We start from the raw sequence: 24,717 nt of genomic DNA on the forward strand, positions 1-24,717 counted from the left end.
AAAAAGAGCGTGCACACTTGTGTCCTAGACGTTGCTTGTTTTTCAGCCAAAGTGTTGAGCTTAGTCTTTGTCCACCAGGTGGCGACATTGGCTAACAATTTCACACCAGTGTTCCACAAACTTGACTAGTGCCTACGGAAGAGAGAAATTATGTTTTGCTTTATAGAAACGTAACTGTCCAATGTTTGGCCATGGCTCCATCCCCCGATGAACAGACAGCTCATTTCAATTACACACTCCTTCTCAGGATATTATCATAACCACACAGTCTCAGAATAAGATCCACTTTTACATGAACTAATTGATTCAGTTAATGCTCCTTAGTGAACCACATGCCAAATGAGTGATGTACAGAGTAGGAGGAGGACATTAGTGTATGAGAGGTGTGTGTGGGTGTCAGAACATCCATGGCTCCCGGCCCTATTCGTCCTCCCTCTCAGACCCCCAGGAGACAACCTCCACAAGAGTGTGTGACACTAACACTGAAAGAAACTAAGCGAGAGAAGGAAAAACATCCTGTTTGACAGCATGAAAACGAGCTTGAAAGTTGGATGAGGATGAAGGAGCGAGCTGGAAAGAGGGAGAGGGAGGGAGGGAGAGAATTATATTGGTAGAAGAATTGTAGCGAAGGCCGCATGTCAAGTAGAATATGATTCAAATCTCAGGGTCACAAAATGATTTTAGCTGGTGCGCAGTGTGTGTTTGTGTGCGCACTAGTGTGTAGGTGACCCTTAATGATGGAATTGTGAGGAGCCAGCGCTCTGTGACTGTGTGTGTGCGCGTGTGTGTGTCTCTGTGTCAACGCCAGCCTACAACACACTGAGACGACAGCTCTCTCTTAGCCTTGTTCTTCTGAATTACAGAGAAAATCAGTGTCAGTCTGCACCAAGGCTATATAGTACGCGGCTAAGGGTAAAAAACAAAATGGAATCCAAAGGGTGCTCACACTCAAACCATACAGGGAAAACCTGCAGGTGGTCGAGATGGAGATACTGTACATATTTATATTATTTAATACATGTTCAGGTACTACGTGCAACATTTTTTACACTTCCTCTGGACACTCCCTCTAGGTCCTTCAACTTAATCCAATCCAAGAGGGGGAGCGAGCAAGTGCAGACTTCAGAGAGAGGAGTATTGAGATTTGAGATTCACCCACAGTCTAATTAAAGAACACTGAGACAATGAAGTGATTAGCAGATGTCTATCAGTACCTCTGAGACTCAGTGGATCACTTAACTACTGACCTCTAAGGCCTGGCTGTCAATCATTAAACCAACCAACCCAATCCCACATCACTCACCTGCCAATACCTCCTACTCTCTCTCTCCCTCCCTCACTGCCCTCTTTCTTTCTCTCTCCACCCTTCTCCCCCCTCTCTCTTTTTCTCTCTCTGTCTCTCTCTCTCTGGAATGTTGGTGGTTACTGAGGGGGTGCTGGGTTCAGTGGTGACCCTACTCGTCCCTAGCTTGTATGATCCTCTCTGACCCTGTGTTCCTCTCTCTCTCTCTGTCCCATTACAGCACCATTTATCCGACCTGTTTTCCTGCATTATAACCAGGCTTCCCACAGAAAAACAAGTTGAAATTCACCAATTTTATTCTTTTTCAAAACAACCAGGGTTACAAGTACAACACAAAACTATTTGCCAAACAGTTGCATTAATGAGTTTTATTGACTAATGTCAAACCAGTAAGGTCTTCTAAGCAAAAACCTGATAATGTATTTATAACAATACAGAAATTGTTTGCTCTATGAGAAATTAATATTGTATTCGTCAGTGACAACTGTGTGGAGTTTGGAGTTTGCGACAACAAGTATGGGAGCTTATTACAGTATTATAGACACTATGTCCTGGGATTTCCTATGATCTTCTATGTAAAGGAACCCCTTACCTTCTAACAACTATTGTGTGGCTTCTGAGATTCATAGAGCAGTACACGTGCGTGTTCGTGAGAGTCTCAGGTTTTCATATATTGGGTCATAGTATTTTTTAGCTCAAACCATTTGGACTCTTCAGACGTTTTTGTGAGAAGAACCACCCCCGGACCCCTTCGGGACCTGCCCTTGTCTCACAAACACCGCTCTAACTCAGCCCTTATTAATTACAGACTATTGGTTGGTATCAGCAGATGCAGAAGAAATAGACTAATCCAACGGTACAACCCATCAAAAACATTGTTTTAAAGGAGTTAGAAGTCCAAAATGTGACGGTGGCTCTCAATAGGTTAACTCAACCGTTTATCTGTTACAACTAGGCCCCTACAGAGAGTGGAAGAGATATAGTGAGGTGAAGGGGTGAGGTGAGAGGAGGAGATAGGGAGAGGTTGAGGGGTGAGAACATGTACTAAGAAGAATGGCAAAACATGTATGTTCAAAATTATATTATTAAAACCATTTATATTGTTGTGATGTTGTACTCTCATAAGGACCATTAGTATCCCAGTGAGCTTCATATGAGAGACATTTCTTCTCTTCTCTATTTGCTTGTTTCTCCCACTCTGACATTGTGTCCAGGGTACAGTATTACTATAGAAGGTCATGAAGCCATGCTTTGTCTCGTTCTGTTCAGCTTGGCTAATTTACTAATAGTATTAAAGTGTGGGATGTTTGCGATCCGCTCGATCACAAAGGGATTGGGATCTTTCTGATCCGCAGTACACAGTCCTGTGGTGATCACAACAAATCAGATCATAGGACATCACACACACCAGTCCAACCCAGCTCACATACACACACACATGCACGCACACACACACATGTACGTAGTGTAGTGTTGAGTGGCTGGGCTGAGTAGGGCTGTAAGTAGATCCATCAGAGAGTAGAGGAGTCAGTAGCCTGAGGATACATGGGCCAATTATGGTCATAATTCTAATGGGACTGAGAGACTGGCAGGATGACTGATGAGAACTAGGGCTCATTTACATGGCTGTGTAGCCATCATCAGACCTCTCTACTGTAAGGCTGTTTTAATGGGAGAGCTCTATTTCCAATGTACTTATTACATATGGCAAAATGTAACTTGGATATGGCCAATAAACTTGAACTGGAATATGGTAAGTAAACTATAACTTGTACTTGAACTAATACTAACCATAACTTACTCTAGTCCTCCTAACCCTTTATCACATGACTGTCCTCCATGTCAACTTAGCAACAACAACATATAAACAGTTACCCCTTTAGTACTGTTCTCTAGTCACTTTTAGCTTTTTACCACTTTTTGTAAAACCTCACACTCAGGGTTAGGCTGCAGTTACATGGGTAATCTGATCCCAGACCTGTGTTAGGGAACACATTTTTGCTGTAGCCCCAAACAAAAACACCTGATTTAACTGATTGAGAGCTTGACGATTAGTTGACAAGTTGAATCAGGTGTGCTTGTCCAGGGCTACAATAAAATGTGTTCTGTTGGGGGTACTGGAGGGGTGTAGAGAACAATGGTGTAGAGAACACTGGTGTAGAGAACAAAGGGGTGCAGTGTGCTGATGTGTGTCCCCATGCAGAGCAGAGCAGAGCAGTGCTGATAAGCCTCATGGTTAATGGTGTTAGGGAAGATTCCATTACCCCCTCCACAGACTGCGCTCATTAAATAAACATCCCTCAGCCAGGTAGGAAGTCATTGTAAATAAGAATTTGTTCTTAACTGGCTTGCCTAGTTAAAAAAAGGTTAAATTAAATAAATAAATATAAATCCAGACTGAGAGAGAGGAGGGCTGGAGAGAGGGAGGGAAGGAAGGAAGGAAAGAGGGAGGGAGGTGGAGGGAGGCAGAGTGTGAGGGAGTTAGGGAGGGAGAGGGGAGGGAGAGATAAACTGTTCTGTGATAACTGTAGTACTACTAAGATCATTACCAGAGATATGACAGATATGTCTGCCTCCCATAGTGTCCACTCCTTCACCCCCTCTCTCTTCCTCTCTTTATTTCTCACTGCCCCACCTTTCTTATCTCTGTCCTCCTATATCTTCTCAGTTGCAGTCTGTTACCTCTTTTCTCTCTCTTTTCCCATCCCTATCTCCCTTTCTTCTACCCTCTCTTTGCCTGGCACATCTCCTTTCCTCTCTCTCAGACCCTGTTTTAACCTTGCTGGACCCAATGCATCCTCCTCTCCTTCTACTCCCCTTCTCCTTCCCACTCTCCTCTATGAGTAATCTGTGCCGTGGCCCTCCCTCCATCCATCAGAGGAGTCTCATTGTTGTGACGTCTGGTTAATTCTGGTCTCATGATTTATCAAATTCTTATTACAGCTCGCTGAAAGCCTCATTCATTGTCCTGATGTATTGAAATGATAGTCCCAGTGTCACTGCCAGAATCTCAACAAACTTCTATTTTTCTCCCTACCTCCCTCCTTTATTATTCTCTTCTGTTCATCCTCATTCTTTCTCTTTGTGCTTCTCATTTTTATTGAAGCTTTCTTCTTTCTTTCTTTCTTTCTTTCTTTCTTTCTTTCTTTCTTTCTTTCTTTCTTTCTTTCTTTCTTTCTTTCTTTCTTTCTTTCTTTCTTTCTTTCTCTTTGTCTCCATCTCTGTCAGTCTGGATGAAGGCACAAGTGTTAGGGTAGAGGAGGTCAAGCATAAGCACAGCTATGTAATCACCTCTCTTCCCTCTCTCCTCCCATCCATCAGTTAACTGGCGGCCCTGGGCCCAGTTTCCCAAATGCATCTTAAGGTTAAGTTCATCGTTAGAACCTTAGTAGGAACATTGCTAATTCTCCGAGCTGCATTGCCACGGGAAGTTCGTGTGTTGAGGGTGCTGCAGCACCCCATGATAAATCAGAAAAAAAATCCCTCATAATTTGTGCACTGGGCCTTTATTACTCTTGTATGGTCCCCACCTCTTAACATCTTCCCGGAGCCATTCCGAGCTGTTTCCAAAAAACACAATTACTAAAGTTGCTTGTTATTTAGAACGGCTAAGTGATGCATTTTTGCCCTTCCGTTTCACTTTATTCACAGAAGATCTCTGCTAAACATGGAATCAAGATGTTTATCTGTCTGATTGTGACCGCCTTACTTCAGAACAAAGTTGAATACAAGTACATAAAGTTGCTAAAGTCTTTATAATTGTTACAAACAAATGAAGGATGAAAAGATGCTTCAAATGAAAACCGATGTTAACTACATGGGCCTATATATCGGAATCATATTGAAATCAATTTCATGTTCAATAAATTGAGTTCTATTTTGCCAATAGGCATTTGTCTGTAATTTTTGCTTGAATACATTTAACGGACAGAGTTGACCCTTGTATTTAATTTTTTATTTTTGCACTCTATGCAGAATCACAGGACTCTACACACTCACGCACACTGATGCGCTAACACACGCACACTTAATTTGCGCACAAACAAATAATTTGCTCACACACATAACATGCACACACATTTATCCGCCAGGTCAACCGTGATACAAGTCAGAATTCAACGTCCATCCATGTCTGAGGATGTCGGGAGATGATGTGGAAACCGGCCACTAGGGGCAACAGTGAGCGCTGTTACCTTCAAGTAGGTTTGGGTTTTTCTAGGGGGGTGTGGACAGGAATGGTGGGGATGGCCTCTAGTGCCAAAGGTTGCATGTTCAAAACCTTAACCCTTACCTTAACCATTTGGAGTTAATGCCTAACCTTAATATTTCGGAGTTAATGCCTAAACTTAACCTTAAATTTGATATTTGAGAAACATGGATGAATGTCTAATTCTGACATGAGACTGTGAGAGCTTGTTGCAGCCATTTATACTGAATCTACACACACATACTATTATCATATACACTGCTGCTACTCTGTTTATCAGATATCCTGAAGCCTAGTCACCTTACCCCTATACATATCTACCTCTATATAGTATGCTTACTTTCATGTTTTTCTTATTTTTATTTATTGTGTGTTTTTGTCTACTTTATGCTAGACAACCATTTTCAGATCTGTCTATAGATTTTTAAGTAGATTTAAGTGAAACTGTAACTCAGCCACTTAGGAACATTCACTGTCTTCTTGGTAAGCAACTCCAGTGTATATTTTGCCTTATGTTTTAGGTTATTGTCTTGCTGAAAGGTGAATTCATTGCCCAGTGTCGGGTGGAAAGCAAACAGAACCAGGTTTTTCTCTAGGATTTTGCCTGTGCTTAGCTCCAGTCCGTTTATTTTTTATCCTGAAAAACTCCCCAGTCCTTAACGATGACAAGCATACCCATAAGATGATGCAGCCAACAACATGCTTGAAAATATGGAGAGTGGTAGTCCAATTTGTAAGTTGCTCTGGATAAGAGCGTCTGCTAAATGACGTAAATGTAAATGTAGTCAGTAATGTGTTGGATTTGCCCCAAACATAACACTTTGTATTCAGTGTGAAAAAGTTAATTTCTTCGTCACATTTTTCTGCAGTATTACTTTAATGCCTTGTTTTAAAACAGGATACATGATTTGGAATATTTTTATTCTGAACAAGCTTCCTTCTTTTCACTCTGTCAATTTGGATAATATTGTGGAGTAACTACAATGTTGTTGATCCATCCTCCGTTCTTTCAAAGACATTAAACTCTGTAACTGTTTTAAAGTCACCATTGGCCTCATGGTGAAATCCCTGAGCGGTTTCCTTCCTCTCCGGCAACTGAGTTAGGAAGGACACCTGTATCTGTAGTGACTGGGTGTATTGATACACCATCCAAAGTGTAATTAATAACTTCACCATGGGATATTCAATATACATTTGTTTACACATCTACCAATAGGTGTCCTTCTTTGCAAGGTATTGGAAAACCTCCCTTGGCTTTGTGGTTGAATCTGTGTTTCACTTCTTGACTGAGGGACCTCACAGATAATTGTATGAGTGGGGTACAGAAATGAGGTAGTCAATCAAAAAAACATGTTAAACACTATTATTGCAAACAGAGTGAGTCCATGCAGCTTATGTGGACTTACTGTAACGATCGTCGTAAGGAGGAGACCAAGGTGCAGCATGGTAAGTGCTCATGTTTACTTTTATTTAACTCAGAATACTAAACAAAATAACGAAAAGGAAAACGAACATTACGTTCTGCATGCTTACACAGAGCTGTACAAAAACAAGATCCCACAACTGAAGGTGGGAAAAGGGCTGCCTAAGTATGATTCTCAATCAGAGACAACAATAGACAGCTGCCTCTGATTAGGAACCATACTCGGCCAAACACAAAGAAATATATGACATAGAATGCCCACCCCATATCACACCCTGACCTAACCAAACAAAGAAAAACGGCTCTCTCAGGTCAGGGCGTGACACTTACTTAGGCTTTTTACTTACTTACAGTAAGTAAGCATACTATATATACAGGAAATATTTTAAAAGTCAGTTCCAATACCATATTTACATATGCAGGGAAACTGGAGTGATGGAGGTAGATACAGTACCAGTCAAAAGTTTGGACACACCTACTCATTCAAGATTTTTTCTTTATTTTTACTATTTTCTACATTGTAGAATAATAGTGAAGACATCAAAACTATGAAATAACACATATGGAATCATGTAGTAACCCAACAAAATGCCAAGAGTGTGCAAAGCTGTCCTCAAGGCAAAGGGTGGCTACTTTGAAGAATCTCAAATATAAAATATATTTGGATTTGTTTAACACTTTTTTGGTACTACATGATTCCATGTGTTATTTCATAGTTTTGATGTCTTTACTATTATTCTACAGTGTAGAAAATAGTAAAAATAAAGAAACCCTGGAATGAGTAGGTGTGTCCAAACTTTTGACTGGTGCTGTATGTATAGGGGTAAGGGGACAAGGAAACAGGATATAAGATAGACAGAGTAGCAGCAGCTTGCCTGTATTTGAGTGTGCGGGTGTGTAGAGTCAGTATAAATGTATGATCATATTACGTGTGAGCGAGCAAATTATGTCATGAGTGTTTGAGTGTGTGTTGGTAGTGACAGTGTTTGTGAGTGTGTAGGGCCCTGTGAGTGTGCATAGAGACAGTGCAAATATTGAAATAAAAGGTATATAAAGACGCAAGGGAAACTCGGTCTGAGTAGCTATTTTCTTAGCTATTTATCAGTTGTAATGCTAGGAAATAGAAGTTGTTTAATAGCCTGTTGGTGTCAGACTTGACGCACCAGTACCTCTTGCCGTGCGGCAGCAGAGAAAATAGTCTATGGCTTGAGTGGTTGAGGTGTTTGACGATTTTCCAGGCCTTCTTTTCACACCGCCTGATATATGGGTCCTGGATGGCAGGGAGCTCGGCCCCAGTGATGTACTAGGCTGTCGCACAACCCTCTGTAGCACCATGCAATTGGGCGGCGCTATTGCCATACCAAGCAGTGATGCAGCCAGTCAATATGCTCTCAATTGTACAGCTGTAGAACCTTTTAAGGATTTGAGGGCCCATGCCAAACCTTTTCAATCCTCCTGAGGGGGAAGAGGCACTGTCACGCCTTCTTCACGACTGTGCATGTGTGTTTGGACCATTTGAAGTCTTTAATGATTTGTACACCGAGGAAATTGAAGCTGTCTACCTACTCCACTGCCACCCCGTCAATGTGGAAGGGGGTGTGCACCCCCCCCCCCCCCCGTTTCCTGAAGTCCACAATCAGCTCCTTCTTCTTGCTGACGTTGAGGAAGAGGTTGTTGCTCTAAGAACACACTGCCAGGTCACTGACCACCTCCCTGTAGGCTGACTCATCGCCGGTGATCAGGCCTACCACCGTCATATCATCAGCAATGATAATGGTGTTGGGTGAACAGGGAGTACAGGAGGGTACTATGCACACACCCTTGTGCGGCCCCTGTTTTAAGGGTCAGCGTGGTGGAGGTGATGTTGGCTACCCTCACCACCTGGGGTCGGCTCGTCAGAAAGTCCAGGATCCAGTTGCAGAGGGAGGTGTTCAGTCCCAAGTCCTAAGCTTGGTGATGAACTTGGAGGGCACTATGGTGTTGAATGCTGAGCTTTAGTCAATGAACAGCATTCTCACATCGATATTCCTCTGATCTAGGTTGGTGAGGGCAGTGTGGAGAGCAATTGAGATTGCATTGTCTATTGATCTGTTGGGGCGGTATGCAAATTGGAGTGGGTCTAGGGTGTCTGGGATGACGGAGTTGATGTGTGCCATAACCAGCCTTTCACAGCACTTCATGATTACAGAAGTGAGTGCTACAGGGCGGTAATCATTGTGGCATGAAGTCTTAGAGTTCTTAGGAACAGGAATGATTCTGGTCATCTTAACACATGTGGATTACAGACTGGGACCAGGAGAGGTTGAACATTACCGTGAACATGCCTGCCAGCTGTTCTGCGCATGCTCTCTACCATTCTCACGTCGGCCTCGGAGAGCGCGTCACCAAGTCCACTTGGTCGGTGACGGCCTTCACATCCAGCTTGATGTTGTTATTGTCAAAGCATGCATAAAATGCATTGAGTTCGTCTGGTAGAGGGGCATCGTTGGGCAGATCATGGTTAGGTCTTCCTTCGTAATCCGTAATGGACTGTAGACCCCGATTGCCATAACAAAGAGGTTGTCTTAATTAATTTGTAAAAATTTAGAAAAACAAAATTCCACTTTGACATTATGGGGTATGGTGTGTGTGTCAGAGACAAAAAAATCTCAATTTAATCCATTTTGAGTTCAGGCTGTAACACATCAAAATGTGGAAGAAGTCAAGGGGTGTGAATACTTTCTGAAGGCGCTGTACATTAAGGTAAGATTTGAATGGAGAAAGCTGATCCAAGAGAAGCGATTGTATCGACACATGGTCTAACTACGCATTTAGCAAACGTTCTCTCTGCGTGGTGTTTTGGGAAACTCTTGTTACATCTTCGGCCGTTGTAGGAACGCTGCATCATTAATACACTCATATGCCGAAGTTCCATCGCTATTAGGAAACTGGGTCCTGGCCTCTCCCCACACACTCTCAATAAAGTTATATTTTGCTAATAAGCTACTGTCTGTAATTTTTGCCAGAATATATTTAACGGACTATCTGAGTTGACCCTTGTATTTAATTGTTTATTTTTTCCACGAACACTCACACGACTCTACACACACACTGACACACGCGGCCATACATCTCCCTCCAGACAGGCTCCTGTGGAGAGAGTGGATGGATGCTGCCAAACTCATGCATCTTGTGTCACACCACGGCCCTCTCCTTAATGAGATTGTCTGGGCCCAACCCCTCCTCTCTCCTCCTCCTCATCCATTCTTTTCCCTTGCTCTACTCATCCTTCCTTCGTTTGGCCACCTGTATCTGTCTTTATCAGACCAAACTAAGCTGGGCTGGGCTCTCTGCCACTTTCACTCTCCCTCTCTCCTTCTCTCCCTTTTGAATCATTCCTTCTTTACTCAATTTAATGAGATTGTCTAGGGTCTGCCCCTCCTCTCTTCCTCTTTTTTTCTATCTATGTCTGGCCACCTCTCATGTCTGGCCACCTCTATCCCTCTCTTTTTGTTGATGGTGAAATAGAAGAGCTAGACAGAGGAGGAAGATGTCTGTGTCTGACTCTGGTGTCACATAATGTTATGAGAGAGCGAGAGAGAGAAATCTATTGGGTGAAGTACCACAGTGATGCCATCACAGCAGCAAGATGTTTGACCTGTCGCCACAGTTTCTTTTGAAACTTTTGTGAGTGTAATGTTTACTGTTAATTTTTTTATGTTTTTCTTTAACTTTTGTTTATTATCTATTCCACTTTGTTTGGCAATGTAAACATGTTTCTCATGCCAATAAAGCCCTAGAAATGAGAGAGAGAGAGAGAGAGAGAGAGAGAGAGAGAGAGAGAGAGAGAGAGAACAGTTAGTATATGAGTATGTGGGGCCTGGAAGTGACTTGGTTAAGGTATATATCTATTATCTTTGTGTGTGTCCTGGCTGGGCTGCTAGATGTTACCTGATGCATGGTTCTGGCTAGGATCACAATCATAACTACTCATCAACCCCATTGTGTGCATGCAAGCGCGGGGGCGTGTGTGCATGTGCGACTACACTCAGATACTCTCTCTGTGATATGGCTCCAACAATAAGAACATTGGTCTTGTCTTGATTTAGCTGGAGGAAGTTGTGAGGCCAAGTATTTAAATCACTAATACAGTCAAATAATTTATCCGTGGAGACTTCATCCCCCCTTCACACTCATTCTGTCATACCTCCCTCTCCTCTCTTTTGCCATTAATAATGTTGAACTGACTGCAATATCAACCCCTGCCTTAATCTCTCTCTCTCTCTCTCTTTCTTTACCCTCCCTTTCTCATTCTCTCTCTCCAGTTCATCAATGCTCTCTTCAACTCTTTCCCCCCCTCTATCACATCCCTTCATCTATCTTCTCTTCTTTCCAGCCCCTCCATCTCTTTTCTTCACAATTGCTGGTGAGCTTGCATATTCTTTATCACCAATTTTTGGGGAGCTGCATATTTATTTATGGCAATCCTCTCTCCCTAGAATTTGACATTTGCGCTGCACCCATCCTGTATAGCTGTAGTAAATCTGCAATCTATTTGCTAGCTCAGTGGTTCTCAAACTTTTTGACCCGCAAACCCCTAAAAGGAGTGGTTCAAAGGTGGTGACCCCAAGCACCAAGGACTCACATACACGCGCACACAATTCATGCGCAAATGTAGCCTGTCATTACAGCAGTGGCGGTTGGTGCCGTTAAAGATGAGGGAGGATTATACATTTTTTATGAGCATGGCCTTATTTCTATTAAAACATTTTGGATGACTGTCATTCAAATTTCATTCACCCAGCTCAATGTAACATCGATAGGTTTAGGCTACTACATGATGCTCAAATTCTCCCTATACCCATCATGAGGTTGCTACAACCTAGCCTATGAATGAAAGTTTACAACATAGGTTGAGATACATTTTTTTGTAATCAAGGTGACAGACAGTGACACATTCAATACCACCTTGCATACTCTTGCCTGCATCTAGCTAATCTAGGATGAAATCATTTGTCCAACAGTTGCAAACGAGAGTTTCTATTGGACAAATTCAGGTATGTTTATACCCATTTCATTCCTTTTGCTTCTGTTTAAGAAATGTTTTTCAACAGCATTGGCAGAATGAATACACCCTGGAACACACACAAACATCACAGTTCACTTTCATAGCAGCCACCCACAAACTGCATGATAATTTGTTCATTGTATAATTCCTTCTCACATCTACGCGCTCTCCTCCTCTCACCTTTTCCCTTCGCTTGTGGACTTCAGTGCACAACACATCAGCTGTATGTGACCAGAAGAAAAAACCTTTCCAGGCCAAACCTTCATATTGTCATGACTCTCCTGTGAGGATACGAAGGATCAGGTTACAGTGAGTCTGCTCTACAGCGCCCTCTCTCTCCCGCAGAGAGGGAGAGGGGTGAAGTTGGCCGTTTTATAACGGTCGTAACTACCTTGTAGAAACTCCGCCTTTGGGTTCTGCAGGATTGAGGGGAAAGAAACCTTTTGTTACAAGGAGATTCCTCCTGCCAAAACTACAACATCAAAAGGCTGGATCACGATAGTTGAATTCCTTTCCCTCTCCCTTTCCCTCTCTTTTGAATCCGCCATTTAGTGTAACAAGCCATCATATCGGTTTAGTCCACTAGGGACTTTTCATTGCATTGTGTAGTAATCAATGTGTAAGCTATCCTGTTTGTGTGTTTATGTAATTCTGTGTGATTATTTAGTTAGTTAGTAAATAAATAATTAAGCCAATTTGTATATCGCTGATTCATCATTTATGCTAGGGTTCGTGCAGATATCCAAGGATTTTTCAACATTCAGAATGAGACTGAAAGTAAATAAGAATGAATGAATTGAGTGTTACTGATGTAAGAGATATTTATATCATTAGAGTTTAGTTGGGAGATAGTAACTCATTAAATAATTTCCTGTGGTGCCCCAGATTAATAATGGATTCATTGTTATATGATTAATTCAATCACATAATAATTTAACGTGGTATGTAATTATTTTATCAAATAACAGTCAAACACATTAATGATAGTCAAGACACGACAATATCATAACCACTAACCTCTACACACAGCCTACATTGTTGTCACCATATTAGCTAATGTCATAGTCAACATAGCTACTAGAACTAAAGCGTTAGTAAACCCGCTACAATCATGCAGTACAGTGTACAGTCAGCAAGCAGTTTAGCAGTTACACCGGCGGGCCTCGTGGCAATAAATTAATTAAACCTAAAACTTACCTTGACCTGGAAGAGTTCCAGTGTTGGATAGCCATAGCCTGCTAACTAACATTGCATCCCTCTCTGTTGAGCTGGGTGTTTGAGTAGGCTAAACTAGCTAGCTGCATTCGCTAGATAAGTGAAAGCAAAAAACAATATACAATGAAATATAGCTAGCTGTCTCTCTTGTTCTCTCTCTTGCATCTCCCTCATTTTGGAAGGAATTAATTTGTTAAAAACTGTTCAACTATTATCTTTCTCTCTTAGTCACCTACTCACCACATTTTATGCACTGCAGTGCTAGCTAGCTGTAGCTTATGCTTTCAGTACTATATTCATTTTCTGATCCTTTGATTGTGTGTCAGTTCATGCTGCAAGAGCTCTGATAAATTGGAGGACGTCCTCCAGAAGTTGTCATAAGTCTATGGAAGGGGGTGAGAACCACGAGCCTCCTAGGTTTTTTATTGAAGTCAATGTACCCAGAGGAGGTGTCACGTCCTGACCAGTAGAGGGGTCATTTTGTTATTATAGTATGGTCAGGACGTGGCAGGGGTGTGTTTGATTTATGTGTCTTGGGTTTTTGGTTAATGTTCTATGTTAGTATATTTCTATGTTCATTCTAGGTCTTCTATTTCTATGTTTAGTTTATTGGGTTGACCTTCAATTGGAGGCAGCTGTTCCTCATTGCCTCTAATTGAAGGTCCTATTTAGTAGGGGTGTTTTTTCCATGGGTTTTGTGGGTAGCTGTTCCATTTATAGTCAGAGTACCTTACAGGACTGTTTTTCGTCGTTGGTTTTTGTATAAGTGTTTTGTTTTGGTTTCCTTCTAATAAAAGAAGATGGGTATTCATATACCCGCTGTGTTTTGGTCCACTTTGTACGACACACCTGACAGGAGGATAGAAACTAGCTGTCCTCTGTGGTACCCTACAGAGTGCTGTTGAGGATACTGTAGACCATTGCAAAACAGTGTGTTTAAATCAATTATTTGGTGATGTGAATATATTTAGTATAGTTTTATCTAAAAAGGATACCTTATTTTTATAAAATTCACTGAGGAGGACAGTCCTCCCGTTCCTCCTCTGAGGAGCCTCCACTGCATTATAGACATAAACGGTGATGCATTTTCAAAATGCAAGACACATAAATTAACAGTGTTTTACACCTGAATTTTGAGGTGAAAGTCATTCATGTTAGTGGCCAATATCAACTAGCAATATCTTGTCACTCCTCTGGATTCCAGAGCAAGAGGATAATATGCTTACCCTACCTGACTGATAGAAAGCATGGTCTGTCTGCATCACTTTGGAAGGCCGCTTGCCTGTAGGAGTGCTCGTTGCCAACTGTGTAGCCCATTTCTTCTTCACAAAAATGACAATAAATTCACCAGAATATATTACATCTTTTCCCACAATATTGAAGGCTGTGCAATGTTACAGCTATCTTCAGACATATAGCCAGTAGCCACCCAAACTACGACTATCTGAAATTTGAAAATATTCAATGAAAATGATAGCCAGGTAGCCTATTGTTTATTGTTCTGGGAAAGATACGTCCATAGTAGATTGCTATATGGATAATATAACCGTTGGCCTACTCTGTTTGTGCCAGGCAAAACTGGAGAAAATGAAACAAGTGCTTTTTTGAGGCTAATCTGGATATGCTGATGCGCTCTAATGCTGATGAATGGTCATTGGTCAATAATCAAGACACGCAACGTTTTGGTTCTGAAGCACAGATTCATTTTTTTAAATAATAATTTGGTGCAACACTGTATGTTAGAAACCAGATTGATAGGGAAGGATATAAATATAAAATAGAAATGGTATGCACTGTATATGTAGCCAATTAAAATATGTATAATTTTTTCTTTTTTCTTTTAGCTCATGAAACATGGGACCAACACTTTATATGTTGCGTTTATATTTTTGTTTAGTGTACTTGAATCACAAGGTAAAATGGTAATTACACCGTAATAACCTAGATATTAGGCTACTTGTTTGCTTCTTGGTACCAGTTTAGTTATTTTTCCCATTCAGTTTCATACTCATGACACCCCAGAATCTTCTCCACTTTGAGATCCACTGCAGTGGCTCACTGGACATGTGTTGATTGACAGTTTGTTGGTCCAATCAGAAGGCTGAGTGTGCCTTCTGTCTCTGGTTGCGTGGAGAGTAATCAACGGAGACTCTGTGCCACAAAATGAGTTACAAAACATTACAAAACCTGGCTAGATCATTTCAAGTCATCAGTCTCAAGTCAATGTCGAGTCCCGAGTCTTGAGGCTCCAGGTCCAAGTCAAGTCATTATATTTTATATCAAGTCGAGTCTCAGGTCATCAAATTTGTGACTGGAGTCAGACTCGAGTCCCTCTTCTCCCTGTCTTTCCTCCCTCTATTTCTGTCCCAACAGATCAGTCTATCATGTGGCGAAGGTCTGGACACTGGCCTCCCTCTGCCTCCCTTGACCTGTGAAAAGCAGAATCACTCTCTCCTCTCCTCCACTGGCTCCTACCACTTATGGTTTTATCCATCACACCTGGCACAAAATCAATACCAGCTTGTCCCCTCCTCCTCCATCTCTTTTACACTCTCTCTCTCTGCCTTGCCTTCTCTCACCTCATTCTCCTGTCTTCTACACCTGATGTAGTGATGTGGCTGTATGCATATTTACAATTATCCCTAAATAAACCAATTAGTCAATCAATAACTTGATATCCCTTATAATTAAATGAACAGGTCATCTCTTTCTACCATGTGTTTTTGAAAGGAAACTCACTTACTGCTTCTGCCAAGAGGCCCAGGCTTTTATGGTAGAACACTTGACCCATAACCTCAGGGTTGCTGGTTCACACACCACATTGGCCGTTTCCCCTCTATCACTACATTTGCCAGCTTAATAACGAACCCATTGCGACAGCGTTATTAGTAATTTCCAAAGATCTACTGGGCCTTAGCATCTCCAGTTAGAGGCCAGTTGACAGAGGCAGCCCTGGTAAAAAGAGAGGTTAACTGTGGGTATAATTGTGCTGAGCACCAGCTCCAGTAGGAAAAACTGATTTGTTTAAACAGCCAGGGAGTCGTTAGGCAGCCAGCCATGCCTCCCAGACTCTAAAGCTTTTCTAACCTCGTTAGTAATCTCTAATTCCTTCTCTCCGCACCACCATTAAACCTTTCTCACAGGCTCTGGGCTGTGAATGGAATTAGATTGGATGTGTTGAGCAAACAAACCATAAATTACACCCTGCTCACTTACTAGTGTAGGTGGCCTGAATGACTATACACTGTGCAGGCTTTTGTTCCAGCCCAGTATGAACACACCAGATTCAATTAAGCAAGGGGAATCTTAGCACACGCTCAGACAACACAAACTCAGACATACACATTACTACATCACCTCCAGCATGGGCAGCCTGACAGCTGGGTCACAATTGATCGCGGGGGTACACAATGTGACATGACCCCTGTGGAAGAGTGTGGTGCAGTACAACACATCGCAACATGACGCCAGACAGACAGGGCTGCCATCAGCTCAATTTTCCAGCCTCACCATGCAGCAGGTGTGTGCGTGTGTGCGTGTGCGTGTGTGTGTTTGGCACAGCGAGGGGCAGAGTACAGGCTAACTTGACAAGCTGAAATGAGGACCATTCATATTCTGCTGCATCAGTGGACTTGAGTCAATATTTCCCCTCAGAGCCTCCCTTTGCCTCCAGATGAATGAATAGACAGACTAGTATTTGAGCAGCTGACAGACAACAAGGGAAAAGGGGAAGAGACAGAGATGGTAAGAAAGTTGGATTTTATAACAAAATCAATTAACTTGTTTCTCGTGGAAGAAAACAGATGTACTGTAATTCAGTTGAGTCTCAGTAATGTGTAAAACTTCATCAGATGAATGAAAGTTCATAATGTGCATCATAAAATGAATGCATATATTGTTCAATGATTCTGCCCACTAACTGAATCCGATCAACGTAGAAGGAGAGAGACAGAGAGAGAGAATGTCCCCTCTGTCATCCTGTCACAGCACTACTCCCCCTTGCTGTCCGTCAGCTATCAGAGGACGAGTGATGAGTGACAGCCTCCGTGACACACACACACGCACACAGGAGATCAGGTGCATGGAAGGAAATGCCAGGTCCTGTCCCGCACAACGACTGTGGTCTGCGAGCGGACAAAGAGAGAGATAGAGGAGAGGCCGTGTCGGAAATCTGCTGTTGTGACTTTGGCTATGGCTATTAAAGATCATTTACTGATTAATTACTGGAATAATTCATTTATCTAATTTATTGTAATTAACTTGCTTATCCTATCCAAATTAATCAAAGGTTGGGCACCATCAAGTCTTTTTTAAATATAGAGATCTCTTGAATTAACTCCGTCCGTAGTTATCATTAACCGTTATAACAATTCTATATTAACAATAGTCTTAATCAACAGTCAGTTACTATATTCTCATTGTGAATGTTGTCGAGCTCAGAAACTTCAAGGATCCAATCACTTGTAAATTAACTCAAGGCCACAAATTCATTTTTAAGGTTGTCACGTCCTGACCATAGAAAGATGTTATTTTCTATGGTAGAGTAGGTCAGGGTTTTTCTTCTTCTATGTTTTCTATTTCTATGTTGTCAGGGTCTAGTTTTGTATTTCTATGTTGGGGTTTTATTTGGAATGATCTCCAATTAGAAGCAGCTGGTCCTCGTTGTCTCTAATTGGAGATCATACTTAAGTAGGGGTTTTTTCCACCTTGGTTTGTGGGAGATTGTTTTTTGAGTAGTGTATGTTTCACCTCTGTGTCACGGTTTGTTGTTTTGTTCTTTAGTTTATGTATCGCATAGTTTCACAGTGTAAATAAAATGTGGAACGACACACACGCTGCACTTTGGTCCGCTTCTCATTACGGCAACCGTGACAAAGGTTTTATTTATTAGACTAAATAAGTTGGAAAATGAGGTAGTTAACAGAGTATAGCAGAACAGAATAAGGCAGGGTCCAGGCTAACAGAATACAACACAGTTATTGAAGTGAGAATCTCCACAGGTCAACATAAATTAACTTCTGTACTTGAACTGAGCAAATACAGCAGTACATACATTCACCAGACTTTTGAGGATGACATGGTCTTATCAACTGATAGTCGTCACCACTGTGGAATTATAGGTTCATCCACCAAGAGTTGCCAGCGGCTAGGCTATCAGTTCGCATCCGAATGTGGACAATGCCTTAACAGTATTAATTATGATACCTAATTAAGACTAACAGTCTTACAATAATCTGTTACTGCCACCACTTTTACACAGACAGCATCACAAAAAAGGAAAATGCAACGCATCAAGGTATTTACGTGAATTTGAGTGTCGTATTGTTCAGTCGAGTTTCTGTTATGATGGAGTGGTACACAGGGAAAAGGTCTGTTGTCCTGGCGTTTGGAGCTTTCGGTCAAAGAAGGCCCTCATAGAAGCTCAAACACAGGCTCTCTCAGTTCAGTTCTCAGTTCAACGAGATAAAGTTTGTTAAGACACTAGGGTGCAATATAATGTTGGTTTCGGTTTGCCTTTGGGAGCGATGAAGACTCAGTGGTTCCTCTCAGGCAAATCTTCTGTTTGAGTAGGATGGTGCAAATCAAAGTTGCGTAGGTTTCTCGCAGCTATGTTTTGGTTTCCAAGGAGATGGATCATTGAACCTTCAAGGCATGGCCTACACCTCACAAAGATCTGATCTGATTTCTGGTTAGTAAGTCCTCTTGTTTAAAATCAGAATCACAGAAGGCAGAGTCTAACGGCCCAGTTATGCAACAAGGGAAAGCCCCGTTGATTGTAAAGATTTGGCATATCCATTTTCATAGGCGATAAACATGAAACTTACTCATGTTTCACAAAATGTTTCACGAAATACAAAAAGGTGTTTTTGAATGTGAGAACTATCTCTAGGATGAGGTACATAGTCTGGGGAGGCAAAATGTGACCTTTCTTGCTCTTGCCATTTTCTCCTTGTTAATTAAGAAGAGTGAGGAAAAAAGCGTTATTTTGTTGGAACATAGCTGTGGCGCCTCTCGGATGACCTCCCTCCCTTAATACATGTAAGTTGTAGAAAGGGTCTGCTGACTGTCTCCTGACAACCAGCCTGGCATTCAGAGTCATAACAGGATTGTGGGAAGAGCAGTTTGTTTGTTCTGTGATGGGTTGAAAGGAGGCTCTGTGAATTACAGAATCTGTGAAGCTTGGGATGAAATGTCACGCTCTGTCCACTCATGGGTTCACGACACAACACTGTCTTGCCTACTACTTACTAAAACGACATACTGTGTCCTAATAACAGGCTACTACATACTATTAAGAAACTACTGTTTATTAAAAATGTATTGTGTAAGAAACAAATCTAAACATAATAGGCTCATACGTCTAATCCGCAATTGTGTTGCAACCCGCCATTTGTTCATTTTGGTATAATGCGTCCCCTTATCTGATTATTAACTGTTGACAAAATAATGTTGGTCTGGAAAGACGGTTCTCTTCCTCAATAGTGTGCAGTGAATTCTACAAGATGAAAAGCCGAAATGAATCTGACATCCTGGCATTTAAAGCATGCAAATTGTCCAGTGTCAGGGCAGTGTTAGTAATAGCAGGGGTGACTTTGGTGATATTGTTGGGATATCATGTGCTGAGGGCATTGATGTTAAAATGACTACACAGTGTTGGGTTACCTCAAGATTAGGTAAAATTGATTAAGGCTACAGCACGTTTATATTGGGTGGCTATGGAGGAAGACGATGGGGAGCAAAGTGAGAATGACATGGCTTGGGAACACCTCTTGGATCCTGCAGTCTGATGGGGAAGACTGGGCGAAAGCATGAGGAGGCTTTTTAGGGCTTTTCTTTTTGCCAACCTTAGCAGAAAAGTATCCTGAAGTCATAGTCAGGCTAAGAGAGAGTGGGAATTGTCATGTTATCAAACTTTGGTGGAGGAAGCCAACAGCTTAATCTGGAATGGCATTCTGTTGTGTGATGAGAGATTGTAATACGAGTGTACATATAGAACAGAGGACATAAGCCTAACTGTGAATGTTAATCATGTTTTATTTTTTGTTCATGTTTTATTATTATTATTATTGTTTGTCCATTTATAAGTAATTTCCAAGTGTATGTAGTGTTGAACAGTATGGAGTTAAATGTTCAAAACGGGGGGCTGTTAGATTCTGGGTTAAACTTGGAACATTGTTATACTAGAGACATGATACATCAGGAGTAACACTATAGTATATGAGGAGTGATAGAGACTGGTTTTTACATCAGAAGTTAATGGTTATCTGTAGGAGACAGATGGCTTTGGAATGTGCTGGGTAGAGGGGAGGCAGTCACGGGAGTGCTATAGGTGATATGGGTGGAGAGCTTTGAATTAGGCATCAAGGAGGTTGAGGTCAGGTCAGGTCACCTTAAGGGAGGAGGAGCAGTTTATTACCCCATCACTTTGTCTTCCTGTCGAACCATAAAATATGTAAGGGTTGGAGAGAAGGAGAAGTGCATCTAAATTGGAGTATATATACTTGTGTTGGTGGAAACATGTCTTGTCTGATGCAGCTGTACTGACCCCCCTCTGGGAAGAATAAACTTGGTTAGGCTTTCATAGTGTCCGTTGAGTTTTTTACTCTGAGAATTAGAACCTAATAAAACACATAAGGCATTTATTGAAGTTATATTCTTGCTCTCAATAATTTCCACTCTAGAGTTGCTGAGATAGCATTATAGTACTAGCCAATCTTGATAGGCTTACAGTTTCACCATCACATAGGAAATCATCTTGATATAGTTATAATGAAAACAGACGTGAACACAGTAGTTAATCAGTTCACCTTTACCTGTCCAGGTAAATCTACCTACTCCCCCGTATGTGTGACTGGCTGTTTCTCGGCTCTTTCTTTTTGTAGACTCAATAAAAAAAAACTCTGAAACGTTTGACTTGTTAAGTGGTTGTAGTTATACACGTGCCACTTCAACAAGTTAGCAAGTTTGACATTTCGGGGTTTCCTAGTTCCGAGTAGCACGTGAACGCGGCATGAACCCTTTACATGGCTGAACTCGCTCTGACAAGCTAGTTTACTGTGCAGATGGATTCTTCTTACCTATTAATTTGATTCACTTCCTACATGTTAAAAGGCAATTTAATTTAATTAACTTCTGTAAACTAGACTAGTATACCTGCTGGGGTTACAGAGTTATATAACCACTCCCCCAAGCAACTTTGAGGCTCATGCTGCGTTCATAACCAGGTGGGAGGTGAGAATTTACCAGTTGTGAAGTTGTAAATACCAGTTGGATGCATTCACATGGTTTGAACTTGTTGAGAAATGCTGGATGGCTAATGGCCTACAAGCTGAGTAAACCATAAACTAAAAGTACAGCTGTTACGCTTGTAAACAAATTATAGTGTTCAAAAACAAAATTCATAGATTGATTTTTATAAATCTTTTTTTTTATAACACTTCATTTTATGCACATGTAATTACACTGTAATAAGTATTGTAATTAATTGTAATAATTTATAGTTATACTGTACTAATAAAATGTAACTGGTCATAATTGCAGTCTGTAATTACACAGGTGTAACAACGAATGCTTGCTACCATGCTTGTTACAAATGTTAATGTTTCCAATAGCATCCAATGCACCATTTTTCAGCCTGCACAAACCACAGTTATAAGTGTTAATCAATTTAAAACCAACCACCTCATTGAAACAGCTCTGCTATAAAGGGATCTGGAGTCTGATGCCCATGCCCAGATCAAGCTTTCGTTTGAAACGAATGGAAGCTTATAAGCACTATGGAAAAAATGGGGGATTTACATAATTTAAAACAAAAAAAACATGGTTTTATCATTTAATGGTGCAATTGATCTGGATAGCAACAGTAGCTGCTTACTTTACTAACCATCAAACATTGTTAACACATTATTAAATACATTGTGAGATAGTCATTCAGTGCTTGCCAAATTCTGAGCCTAATAAGCTTGGTTGAAGAATGGTTTATAAATGCACTGGTTTAACTTCTTAGTGATCCCTTCCCGCTCGAGTCCCGTTAATGGGATTGATTTGACAACATCCAGTGAAATTGGAGTGCGCCAAATTCAAAAACAGAAATACTCATAATAAAAATTCATAAAACATACAAGTGTTAAACATCAAAATAAAGCTTAACTTCTTGTTAATCCAGCCGCTGTGTCAGATTTCAAAAAGGCTTTACGGCAAAAGCAGACCATGCGATTATCTGAGGACAGCGCCCCGCATACAATCACATGAAAATCAGATTTCAACCAGGCAGGTGCGCGACAAAAGTCAGAAATAGTGATATAATTAATGCCTTACCTTTGAAGATCTTCTTCTGTTGGCACTCCAAAATGTCCCAGAAACATCACAAATGGTCCTTTTATTTGATAATGTCCTTCTTTATGTCCCAAAAATGTCCATTTATTTGGCGCATTTGATTCAGAAATAGACCGGTTCCAACTCAACCAATATGCCTACAAAGTATCTAATAATTTACCTGTAAACTTGGTCCAAACATTTCAAACAACGTTCCTAATCCAACCTTAGGTATCCTAAAACGTAAATAATCGATAAAATTTAAGACGGAATATACTGTGTTCAATACCGGATAAATACAACGTGAAGCGCGTTCCAGTTCATGCGCACCAAACAGAAGAGTCCACTTGGCTTGACACTTACAATGAACAGCCCTACTTCCTCATTTCTCAAAAGAAAAACATCAACTAATTTCTAAAGACTGTTGACATCTAGTGGAAGCCATAGGAACTGCAACTGCAACCATTTTTTCCCCCTGGATGGTTTGTCCTCGGGGTTTCGCCTGCCAAATCAGTTCTGTTATACTCACAGACATTATTTCAACAGTTTTAGATACTAGAGTGTTTTCTATCCAAATCTACCAATTATATACATATCCTAGCTTCTGGGCCTGAATAACAGGCAGTTTACTTTGGGCACGCTTTTTATCCGGACGTGAAAATACTGCACCCCTATCCCTATGAAGTTTTAAGAACATTCTCACTTTTGGATGGGATGCACTGGTGCACTGTTTTATCCCAGGAATTAAGGCATCATGTAAAGATCTGCCCATCTGCACAACATGCTCGAAATAACAACGACCTTGAATGTACCCACAATTTGTATTGACACAGATGTCATGGTGACAGTGTGCAAACAACAGAGATCGAGAAGAAAGTTGCGTGCAAAATCCAGACATAATAGATTGTTCCATCTACTCAGTGTTGTAGAGGAAACAAAAACTTTGCTACAGGAGAGAGAAGGTAGGTTTTCTATCTAATTCGTTTTGCTTTTTGGATACAGTCTAGTGGTTAGGATTCAGCCGCGGCCCGGGTTCAATTACCAGTCAGGGAACTACTCTTTGGGCTCCCGAGTGGCACAGTGGTCTAAGGCAATGCATCACAGTGCTTGAGGCATCAATACAGAACCTGGTTCAAATCCAGGCTCTATCACAACCGGCCGTGATTGGGAGTCCCATAGGGCGGCACACAATTGGCCCAGCGTTGTTAGGGTTTGGCTGGGGTAGGCCGTCATTGTAAATAAGAATTTCTTCTTAACTGACTTGCCTAGTTAAATAAAAAATAATGTACAGAAATTGTGCTGGCTGATTTAGCATAATATTAGCCATAGGGCAGCTAACTAGCAGGCAAATGCTAGCCAACTACCTAAATCATCCAGCAAATGCTAGCTAACATTTTTGATAGGCCTAGCTAACAAACGTTTGCTGCTGTTTTTAGTAGGCCTACCAACTAGCTAACTAGCTAGCTGACTCAATATCTACAGAATAGACTTTCCATGCAATTTGTTGAGTTTCTTTGGATTAGCACATAATCACATTGGCAAGCAAACAGTCAAGGAATGTTCTGCAATAATATATACTCTTCCCTAAACGATTGACAACTGAAGAATAACATTCTAAATTCAAAACATTTACAAGTTAGATAAGAAGGTGGAAACAAAAATAAGAAAAATACAAAAAAGAGGAACATTTTATTTCATTCAACAATATGTATTGTGTCTTATCTGATAATTGTGCATGTGACTGAATAATCGAATAAAGCATTTTTTGAAAGCTACAACTCAGTCTGTCTGACTGACAGGAGAGATGGGGGGGGGGGGGAGTTTTCACCACCATTATTAAGACCAGGTCTGAAGTATGGATAGGGTTTCTTAGTGAAGGTACAACCAGTGAAAGAGTAAATATGAGACTTGGCCTCAACATCATGAGACTCATCATAATCCACAAACACCCCCACTGTCTGGGGCTTCTCTCTCAGGAGGAGGGGGACAGATTTTCCAGTTAAAGCCCAGTACTCATTCCCATACAATGTGCCAGTGGATGAGCTGGCACACGAGATGTGGCTTCAGTTCATGTCAGGAGACAGTTGACAATGGTAGTGGAGTGGAGTAGTCACCACCTCTTAAATCAGGGAACAGGAGGGGACTTAGATGTAAATACAAATAGCAGATACATTAAGTCCACAGCATTTTCAGCAGCGGTGGCCATT

The sequence above is a fragment of the Salmo salar genome, chromosome ssa01, assembly GCF_905237065.1.
Source record: "Salmo salar chromosome ssa01, Ssal_v3.1, whole genome shotgun sequence".
In the NCBI taxonomy this organism is placed as follows: domain Eukaryota; kingdom Metazoa; phylum Chordata; class Actinopteri; order Salmoniformes; family Salmonidae; genus Salmo; species Salmo salar.